Consider the following 11639-nt stretch of genomic DNA (forward strand, 5'->3'; position numbering starts at 1 on the left):
TGACACTTCAGTCCAAGAGCCTTTTCATTTGAATGAAAGGACAATGAATCAGTGAATACAATTCCAGCTTCATGTGCAGTCTGCTGGACACGTCTGCTGCTAATAAAACTGAATCAGGACCCCAATGTGTGGTCTCAACCGACAGCTTTGTTCCTGCTATTTTCAATCTTCATTATTCTTCATTGTACTGTTGATAGATCGACATGCCTTTATACACACCATTGCACTTTCTGCATACTGTTGACAGATTGTTTTCACCACCTCAGATTGGAAAGATGATGATTTAGTCTCAGGCAGAGCAGAGGAGGAGCTCCACTGGCTCTCCTGTTGTCAGAGACTCACTTCTATCTCATAAAGACAGAATGATTAAAGGTTTTTCTTCATGCTACTTGATGGTCCTTCTACCATCAGGTGAGGGGAGTTATGCACAGTCTATAGACAGGTTTGACAAATACAGAGGTATAAAACAGGCAAACGTGTTCTTCAAACCAGATATAAGTGATTTTTTTTGGCTGTTTGAGGCCAGTGGGACACCCAGATGATACGGATTATCATCCGTCTCAAGTGTTTCTGGCCACCTGATGACCTGTTTTAGCTTGTTTGCTGCTAAATGCTCCACTATGTTCACTAGCAGGTTGCAACTTTGTTGTAAAGGCTGGTAGCAAAGTATTAACACTGAAAATGGACAAAAATGACTCAGTGAGATGGGCGAGAGTGAACCAAAAGACTTAAGCTGTGACATGCAAAACCAACACCTTTAGCTTAGTTAAAAAGCTTTGTAGAGCTGATGGGAACAGCAGAGTTGACTAATAATTCTCTGAGGGTCGTCATGCCAAGTAGCCACGTCGTCATCCATTGTTAATGATCAGATGTTGATTATAGCTGCTTTAAGTTCAGATGCAATGTGGCAGATGGCGCCTCCTTTAAGAGCGTTTGCACATCAGCTCAGCGAGGAAACAAATGAACCTGCGTGACAGAAAGACTTTAATGACTTGACTTATGTTTTATGATATTAATTCTCTTCTTACCCTGAAACCCACGATGTCACTTCCTCAAGATCAATTCTTATTAACCTGACTCGTGTTTTCAAGTGAAAGCAATAATCCTGATCAATGATGAAGTTAATGAGTTCTCCAAACCTGGCTTCAATACCCATGAGCAGTAAATTGCAAGTCCCTTGTCTCTTTTAGTCTTTATTGATTGATGTCATGCAGTGCATCAATATAGTGCCTTATGTTTTCTGTCCAAATACATTGGAGCTGGGTTTACAGGTCGCTCCTGTGACCGAAAATAACCAGAGATAATATCCACCTTGTTTTCCTTGGACATGCAGCTCCCAAACCCATCCAAGTAGACAATGCTAAGCCTGTGATCCTGAAAACATCTGCATGGATCACATTGTTTTTATTCCCTTCAGCTCACTCAGTGATGGGAAACTAACTAAAGGCAACAGCATGAAGAGGCTCCACAGGAACTGAGTTCAAGACCTGAACTACAGACACAGTAGGTTCATTGCTGCAACATCCAAGTGAAAGAACTGTAAGAAGAACTGTTGTGTATCTTAGTGGTTACAGTCTATATTCAAAATGACTCCATTTAAACCCTTTTTCTCTTGAACTTATTTTAGATATTTTTCTTCTCGGCATGTGGAAATGCTTCTATGGATTTCTTCATTTGATATTTCGGCTGTCCAGCTTCAGGGATTGACACAGTGACACCAGCATCAACTTTTCCTGCAACTGTCCAGAGCACTTCCCATCAGATGGGGATGACAAATGAAAGGATGGAGTCTTTGGAAGGGAAAAGGCTGGAAAGATTTCATATCTAAATGACAAGGGGTCACTCACGCTCTAATTAGTTGTTTGGTTTGGACTTCAACAGAAAGAGAGATTGCGTCATGCTGGTACAGCTGCGGATGTTACACCGCCCGCCAATACACAAACACCTTCAGCACGCAAATATCAAGGGTCAGCAGTTTGAATCCAAATAAGAAACGATGCTGCAATGTAAGAAAGTTGAATAACATCAAATTAACTCTCATCTCTAACCAACAAGGCACAGATGGCAATAATTACAGAGGAGTTATTTATTCTGTATTGTAAATAACTCGGTCGGATTCAGATTTCAACAAGTGGACGCAGAATTGTGTGCTCCATAATAGGTTAAAAATGGAATGTGATGTCACATTTTAGTGAAGCATTTATCTGTTGACACATGCTGTAAACATTCAGACCAACATAATGCATAAACAAGTCAGAGCCGATGCAAAGCAGCAACTCTTCATCACTGCACGGTGACTGGTTCATGGCTGCAGATATTTTGTAATGGGAAAAAATTCAGGATATGAATTCAGATGAAAGCAGGAATTGTGTAAACCAAGAAAAAGATGCTTGAAGTGTTATCAGAAGATGTTCTGCTGGAGGAGCCATACTGGTTGTCTTTTGATGATTAAAGCCTCCTGATTATCATGATGTTGATAAAATGTGTCAGAAGTCGGTCCAGCATTTTCCTCAGTCTCTTATCACATCTCCAGCGGACAGCATTGCCATATATCACTAAGCCAATATCAGATATTTGACTGGTAAGATGCTAAAAATGAAGCAAAACCTGTGAGGTGCATCACAGCTTCAGGCCATATCTTTCCTGCTGCTTTCTAAAAATGTTATCAGCTCTTTCTGCTTCTGACAACTTCTTGTCTTTCTTTCTGCCACCTGCCGGTGCTGCCCAGGTGTTTTCCTTTGGTCTCTAACCCACCTTACATGCAGGCTCTGCTCTCTACAGTCCCTGCAGGGGATTTGTATTGATCACTCACAGCGCTCTAGTCTGCTGTTCAATCTCTGTCAACAGAAATCGGCACGCGTACGCAGGTATCTCTTTGTAGAGATTAGCTGAAGTGTTGTCTTCGTGCCTCAAGTTGCTAATCAGACTGTAAATAATGACTGGCACACAGAAGAGGAAGTCTTGTTCAGAACACTGAAACCTTCACCTCCAGAGGCTAAATAGTCCTGAGATTAGAGCTGCTGGGCTCTGAGATTGTATGCTGTTTGATATGCTTTTGCAGAGATTGGTGAAACAACACACTGATGCCAAAGTAAACTACACTTGACTCTATCCACTGTGTTCTATCATTCCTCTTATTACTTGGTATCAAATCTTGCTGTTCCAACACTCGATCTGCAGTCACAACAACCTCAACACTCTTGGGTAGACCTCTACCTCAAAGAACCGAGCCACTGAGAACAATTCTGCTAAGACAAACACAATTTAACCTGCTACCAAGCACATACGAGGCCCACAGACAGTGAACAAAAGGTTAAGCACGCCTCCAAAACCAGCAGGCTAGCAGGCTAATATTAGCTGACACACCTTCTACAAGAAAAGTGTCACCAGGAGACTGGGCCAGTTGTAACAAGATGCAATTGTAACCTCTCAGACTGCACCAATCAGAAATGAGACAGAACCAGGAAACTCCACAGGTGCTCTATGGTGACAATGGACTAACTGATGGATCGTATTTGTCTGTTGCTTATTCATTAGAAATTGTTTTTATGTTTGCATTATTAATAATCTGAAATCGATTGTTCAATGGATTTTAAATTGTTCTATATTTATATTCTTGGCATATAGATATAGAACAATGTTATTGCATTACAATTACCCCCCATATGCTGTAATGTAGATGTAGCAGCAGTAAAATATCAGTAATGTTAAAATAGTATGAGCCTAGCTGCAGACCAGCCTCCACCCTGCTGGAAACACCATCATAGATATATACAGACACTGTCATATGATTCCTGTGGCTGTGCAACATATTTTAACATTTGTGATGTTAAAAATGATTCTGATCAAATGTTAGGATTCAAAATATTTTCTTAATTGTTTTAGTTTTCATTTTACTTCTCTATTTATCTTCAATTTGTTTGTATTAAAATGGAGTAAGTTGTTGTATGGTTGTGTATGTAAAGTGTGTTTTGTATTTCAGGCCAGGTGTTTACAGTAAATGCATCTTCTCCTCTTAAAGAACCCATCGACTCTGCTAGTGAAATATTTATTTCAATTTTCTTTTACTTCTTATCCTCTAAAGACACACAATCAAGGAAGTTACAACAACCGGCCTGGCAGGGTGTGATGCAGAGGAGTGTCTGTGTGACGCTGGCTGATCAGCAAAAATCCCAGAGCTAGAGCTGCTGACCAAAATTAGCTTAATGGGAAAACAGATCCCGGATGAGCCCCCGCAAATGTTACCAGAATGGCTGGGCATTGGTTCTTAAATAGTGTCTCAGACGCGGTCACACTCTAACAAAAAGGGTGTCTGTGCATGTGTGTGTGAGACAGTGGGTTGTATGTTTGGGAACGTTCTGGTTTAGCTCTCAATGAAAGACAAGCAAGTGTAGGCTCTCTGCTCCACAGGAACACGATACACTTGAAAAGGAAGAATGAAATTGGATACGGTCTACTGCTGTACTTAATATAATACTATGTCGAGTACACGTTCGCTTTCATGAGCTTATGTGATGTGATTTTATGTATGTCATACTGACTAAAATCATCTGTCGACGTTGTTCATAATTTTATTTGCAAGGTCACTGAAAAGTCTTTAAATCACAATACAACAATGAAAATAAATAGAAAATCATACAGTGTTTGATAGGATGCAGAATTCTTCTCAAGGTCAAACCTAATTATAGGCGATAAATTGCATCAAATGTCAAAGGCTGAGAAAAAAGCAGTGCGAAGTCGTTCAAAGGTCAGTCCACCGTGATTAACCTCTTTTCATTTCACATCCATTTTTGGTATGAAAGTGAGAGATAATCCCACCGTTTTCTGTTCGCACGCAACCGATGACCCACGTCCAGGGGATTAATCCAGGACTGATGGATCCAAATATTTTAATAAATGAATCTGTATCAGGATACACTCTGACCCCTTCTGGGCCTCCTTCATCTTGATACTTCCACATTTCCATGTCTCCTTGACATTTGTTTTGAATCCAAGAAGCTAATGCAGAGAGGAACTGAAACCAAAAACAGGAAAGATTCTGATCTTTCCGTGGAGATTAGATCCTCGGTCCCCTGAGGTGGGACACATGAATGTCCCAGCTGGATCTATTGTTTGCCCACACAGTTACACACAAACAACCCAAGACACCCAGAATTGTGCAAAGGTCATGCAACATGAGTATTTCTGATGGTTTGCCAAACAGTTTCAAAGGAACCAGACTGAAAATAGCACAGTGATTCGTTACTGGTCAGACAATCGCCTTCAATCGCCTTCACCTAGAACCTGCCAGCAGTTTCCTCTTTCTTTGGAAAATACAGAAGACATAAATCTGGACTTGTTTGACATGATGTGTCCAACTTGTTGAAAATCCTTCAGTCTGACATGTCGGTTGAAGCCTCATTCACAAAGCAATGAGGGGCTTGTTGACAGATGACTGTGACGGATAACGGTGGAAGAAAAGTGCTGTTTCAGAGCTGTTCAGACCACCCTGAGACTCCCCTGAGCTCGGAGTCACGTTAGCACAGACCCTGGAATCTGACATGGCCGACTTTAACATGAATCTCCTCTTCCTGCAGGGCATTCAGGGCTTTGCCTGCAAAACCCACCATTGATCTGTTTTATGAGACATAACTCATGGTAAAGAGTTCAACTGATGTGGGATTTTAGCCATGCTAGCAGCATGTTGTTTGCTTTTGGACTGAAATATCTTGACACTACTAGCTATGTTGGTACAAGAAACATTTATCTCCCCCACAGGATGAATTGTAACACTGTGGTGGCAATCAGTTCACTTTCCATAAAACATTTACCACCAAATACCTACAAAACCACTGACCTTTGCATCAGCCTCCGCTGTAATTAGTGTTAATTAGCAAATGTTAGCCTGCTAACAGGCTAAACTAAGATGACTACCTGACCTTAAAATCATGTTCACGTTAGTATTGTCACTGTGAGCGTGTTACCATGCTGATATTAGCTTTTTTTTTTTCTCAAAGTAGCACTGGGCCTCACAGAGCTGCTAGTGTGATTCTGAAGCTTTGTCCAACTTCCTCTTTATAATACACTATATTTACAATCCACCATTTTATTTGAGTGTCCGAAGTCTGACTATTAAAGTAATGCATTATGCCCTCAAAAATCCCCAGAATGAAACAGAAAAAGTAGTGTTCATGGCATGTACACTCTGCTAACGATCCCAATGCTATGCTATGGCTCATAGTCATGATGCAAGATGATGACACTAAACTCGAAATTTCCTTCTCATTATTGAGCAACCACTCAGTGTACATGATATACAGTACGAAGGAGAGAATGAGTGAATGATTTGGGCACTCTTGTTGAAACACAGTTACTACCTTTATTTTTACTACGTTGTATTTTCATTGCCCAAACTTGAGCAAATTCATTGCGTCACCCATTTTATCCATGAGTGGAAAAAAGCCTATAAAACAGCCTGTAGACTATTACATGGCACCAAAACTCCCTGTTTTATTACACAGGGTGCTCCACCATCCAGATCCACTGAAAGGAGAGACTCTGTGATGCCCTGATTTATTGGTTTTATATGTATGACATGCAGATGCATGTCAGAGTGCATTTCTTCCCGCAGAACATATTTGTTTTATGGGGTTCATTCCTGTAGTATACTCACACATTTTGCACTGGTGATACAAAACAGTTTGGAAATGATGATGGAGAAAAACATTTTGGTTGTGCCCCTTTCATGACTTATTTAATCCTCATATTAAAACAGTGTTTGAGCTGAGTTGTATGTCTGGTATGACTGTGTGCCAGGAAACTTGTTTTATCATGTCTCAACATTTGCTCGCCATATGTCTGGCACTTTGGTCTATATGGAAGATACTGTGGGCTTGATGGAGGAAAAGGAACCGACGTTTCTATCTCTGTGAGATGTATTTGGGCTTAGCTGAAAAGAAATTCACTTATTGTTATTGTTTGAGAGGTCATGTCCTACCAGGCGACGATTTGTAGGCCCGCTGGCTAGTGCGTGTGCATGTGTGGGAATGTGGAATGTGACAGGGAGAATCCAAGGTTATGTTCAGGTTAAAGGTGGGCTGAGCCGTTCTGGAGAAAGACTGATTATATTTGCGGTAAATCTGGCATGCTAATGTGGGATCACATTCTGAAGAAGTAGAGATGACAGTCTCAACAATCTTTCTCTGGAATGACTCACATTAACATTAAAGTGTGTGCTCCATATATAGAATTAAACTGTGGAAACCAAATTTATGCTCAAAAATAAGCTTCAGTCTTACTAATGGCATGGCTGTATGAATGTCAAGTCAAATATCGACAACTATTGAACGGATCACCATTAAATATGGAACACATATTCCTGGACCCCAGAGAATCAAGTGATGAGTTTTTGTTCTTCTCTATGAGCCATTTCATTCTACTCTGCAAATGACATTTGTAGCATAGAATGAAATGGCTCGACAACAACTGAGGGATTAGCATGAAATTTGGTTCAGACATTGCAGGATGAACTGTACAAACAGGTTAAAAGTGTCCTTTACTGTGGTTTAAAAACAAATACCTGCAAAGTAATGACATTCTTATCAGCCTCAGCTGAGCTTTGAGTTTAGTGCGAATTAGCAAATATTAGCATGCTCCACTCAGAAAGTGAACACGGTAAACATAAGTTGCTAATCATCAGCAGGTTAGAATTGTCACTGTGAGCATGTTAGCATGCTAATAGGCAGTGCTATGCGTGCTACAGCCTCACAGAGGTGCTAGCATGGCTGTAGACTTCTTTCTTACAGTGTGTTTTTTTTTACACTTTGGCAAGAAAGCACGTAAGAAATAACAGTTCCCATGATTTCCCAGTAATTTCATTTGTGTTTAAACTGAGCAAGAAGGAATGAAGAAGATGCCCTTTCTGCTGGCAGGTCAAGGCGTTTCAGTGTTCTCCACCACACTGACTCACATTGTGCAAATTTATTTCAGATAAACTGTAATTAGGGAAGAGAAAGAATAGCTATTTTAGTCTTTTCCCCTCGCTATGAAAATGACCTGTCGCCTCTTAATCTTACAGACTCAGAGGAAGGTGAGACACTGAGCAGAAAAGGCTTTCCAGTCTGGCAGTGTTCCTTCTCATGACGCCTCCAGGATATCATTTATCATCACGGGCTATGTGAGTGGGCTTGCCAGCACACATCGAGACGTAACCCACAGCTTCTCTGTCTGTCAGGTATCAGCTGAAGACTGATAGCTCAGGGCGAGAAAAACCTGCTTCTGTCACTTGCAATGCTCCCTCATTCACATCCCCGTTTAGATCACCTCTCACTTCTGGCATTACTCCCATGGAGGTGTACAGAAAACAAGTGAATCTTCTAAAACCACGAGAGTACAGAGAGAATGCCTCAGTCATAACCAGGCTTACCTACAAATGTATATCACAGTCTCTTCTGAGTCTGCCTGTGCTTGGTGTTGGGGGCATTGTTTGTTCTGGCTCCATGCTGCATCTGTGACCGCTGCTGAAAACACCACTTTTGTTCACAGAGAAACACGCTACTGTGAAATGTTTGTCTTTTATGTCCCTTGGGAGCAGATATGTTTATAGTGGATATTTTGGAGTCTTAAACAGACTTGACTGAGAAAACAGTCCTACATTTACGCAGACAGCTTCCTCACTTTGTCCAGATTGTCATGTAAACAGAACAGAGTGCAATGCGTTCAGCAGCCACGCACGAACCTCCGGGTGCAGGTGCCTTGATTTCGCTGTAGGCTCCCAAGAGATGTATTGCGGAAATTAATTTTCTTTTAGAAAAACTTCTGTATTTGAGAAATTGTCAAAACATTTGAGGGTGACCTTCCGATGAATGCTGTCTCTGAGGATTAAAAGAGTAAACATGGCTTCAGCTGGAGGGAAACGGACAGCATGACTGAAATCAGGGAGCGCAAGATGTAACATGTTCTCACAAATCTCGAAAAAAATATCTTCGATTCATCTATAATTCACCTGTTAGCAGCATCACTGAAAATGTCTTCACTGCTAGTGACTGTGTTGACATCTGAAAAGGTTTGAGTGCAGAGTATCTGATATTTTCTTCATCTCTTACTACAGCAGGACCAGCTGCTGGTATGGGCAGGACAGTAAAGTGCATGGGGCTCCAGGGTGCGAAATGGGCACACATGCAAACCGTGGAGCCAAATGTGCCATCAGTGTTGTCAAGCGATCATATTTACTTGAATTTCCTCCTGCTGAGACCACCTAGCAAGCGATTTTCATAGTTTGTTAGTTGAAGCCCACACCGAGACACTTAATAATGTGACTCGCTTTTGTTGCACAAATAATAATAATTTTACACTTCTGACACCGTATGGGTACCTTAAAGTTACAATTCTTTACACTTCAGTTATGGTCAGCATTCTCTCATGCACTAACCATGCGATGAATTTACATTCTGTGATTATCTCTCTTTATTGTAGTTTCCATCATCAGTGGCAGGGTCTGCCAGTCTCACGAGAGTTATAACTTTTATTGAAAGAATAATTTAACATCAGGCTGAGCAGCATTGTTTCTCTTAGTATTCGCAAATTATCACATTTATTCATGTTTTACACAGGAATAGGGGTTGTAGACGTTGCTCTAATTGCTCTAATCTTAAATAACTTTGTGCACACGTCACCCTGACAGGAGTTTTAGTCCCTCCTGGGTTGTAAATTCACCATCACTGCAACATCGACACATCATGCCTGGGCGGCCGCTTAGGCTAAGGCCCCCACATAGAGAAATTATGTTCCCCTTTAGTTAATCTCAAAGGGTCTCTGCCAGGTTGCTGAGGTAATAACCACCATCTGGAGAGGTGAATGCTGATTGACCGCAGCCCATAAAGATGCAAAGTTGATGATCCCTGGAGCAGGATGATGAAAAAACACATTAGCATCTCATCGCCTGCTTTTTAATGGCTCTGTTAATGTCACTTGTTCCACAAAGAGCATCAAGGGTTGCATGGCTTTCCCGTAACTCTGAGTCACCATGTGGCCTCTGCTCCCATGTAGATTTTCAGCTGGAGATGTCCCATTAATGTCAGCTCTATTCCAAGCACCAGGCCACATTCTGGATGCAGGATCGGAAATTTTACGTCCTCGGCTGTCTCTTTCCCCAGCTGGTTTTCACTTGCAGCGCTTACGTTGTTGTTAAGTTTGATTATTTTATCTGTCACTGTCTGTTTGCTGATTAATGTGGTATTTAATCGAAGATCTGTTCTGACTAAAAGGGCAGAATTCTCAAATTCGATGCTTCATGTAATCTGTGGGGATCGCGCATTTTAGCACTGTGTTCTGACATTTACAAATGTTGCTTATTGGACTCACAGATTCTGTAATTAAAGGTCAAATGCTGCTGTAGCACTGGTTCAATAATGATGAAACTTAAAGATGTGATGGATCTTGTTACTGACAGGTGTGCCTCCATTATATTTTGAAGCACACAAATGGAGCCATATTACCCATCACCGGGTGATGACACTGCTGTTCATCAATCAGTACATCTCCAAATGTGACAGTGTAAATCTCAGTGAAGGGTACTGTGATGTCAGCACACCAGTGTCACTGTAGATTCCATCCGCCTACAAAGAGAGAAACCCTTTAGAAGGTTCCCGAACATCTCGTCTGTTGTTCTTCATACCTCACTGATAGTCAGTTGGACACGGGCCATTATTTTCTGAAAAAATATTCAGTGGAGCAAATGCTTTACAGGACGTTATTAGAGCCAAGGCTGAGAGCCATTTTACACTGACGAACTGGAGCCCATCCAATTTCAACAGCGTGGGCAAAATGAGGGAGATGAAAGCTATTTCCGTGGTTTTTACAGACCAGTATCTAGCAACAAGCTTTCAGCTCTGTTAGCGATATTGATTGGTGTAGATGCAAGTCTGGGGATGCATTAAGAAGAGGAGTGGTCCCCGAGCCACTGCGCTGATGAAAAGCAAATACGGTGAAATGTTAATTAGGCACCAGAAGGATGTGAGGAAGAAACAAGATCATCAGCTCACCAGTTTCTGATGGTTAGAGTGCATAATGATATACTGTAAGTGATACTGAAACACTCATTTAGGTTCAGGGATGCAGTTTGTGGTGTGAATTGTCCTGTTCCTGCAGTTCCTCACATGCTTGGATGGGCCTCTAACTATTAAGACAAATGCATGATTAATATTTAAATGGTTATTGCACAACTTCATGGCTAACATCGTGGGACCAACAAGATTAGAAAGATCACCTAGATAATTAACATTATCTAGGTGATCTAACTTGAAGGTAAAGGTGAATGCAAAAATGTAAATGCTAATCCCTCAGTGCACAGGAACACTGTTTGCTACAGTTACTGTCAGTCCAGTGGGCCAAAGTTGAACCAGGAAGTCGGTCTGTAAACTTATAGATGTTTACAGCAGACATTTTGGGACCATAATTGCTAAACCCCTCCCAACGGCAGGCCTGCTGCAGACGTCTCAGTTTGCTGAAGCAGTGTGTATGGGGCCGTAGTACGAGAGATACTTAATATATGAAACCACAAACACTGGAGCAAAAGTGCGTAATGGATTAAACCATGTGTGTCTCCTCTAATGGAAGCTGCAGATGTTAGCAGCTCTAGCTATCTAGCCTGTACCTATAAA

The sequence above is a fragment of the Chaetodon auriga genome, chromosome 16 (genome assembly GCF_051107435.1).
Source record: "Chaetodon auriga isolate fChaAug3 chromosome 16, fChaAug3.hap1, whole genome shotgun sequence".
Classification (NCBI taxonomy): domain Eukaryota; kingdom Metazoa; phylum Chordata; class Actinopteri; order Chaetodontiformes; family Chaetodontidae; genus Chaetodon; species Chaetodon auriga.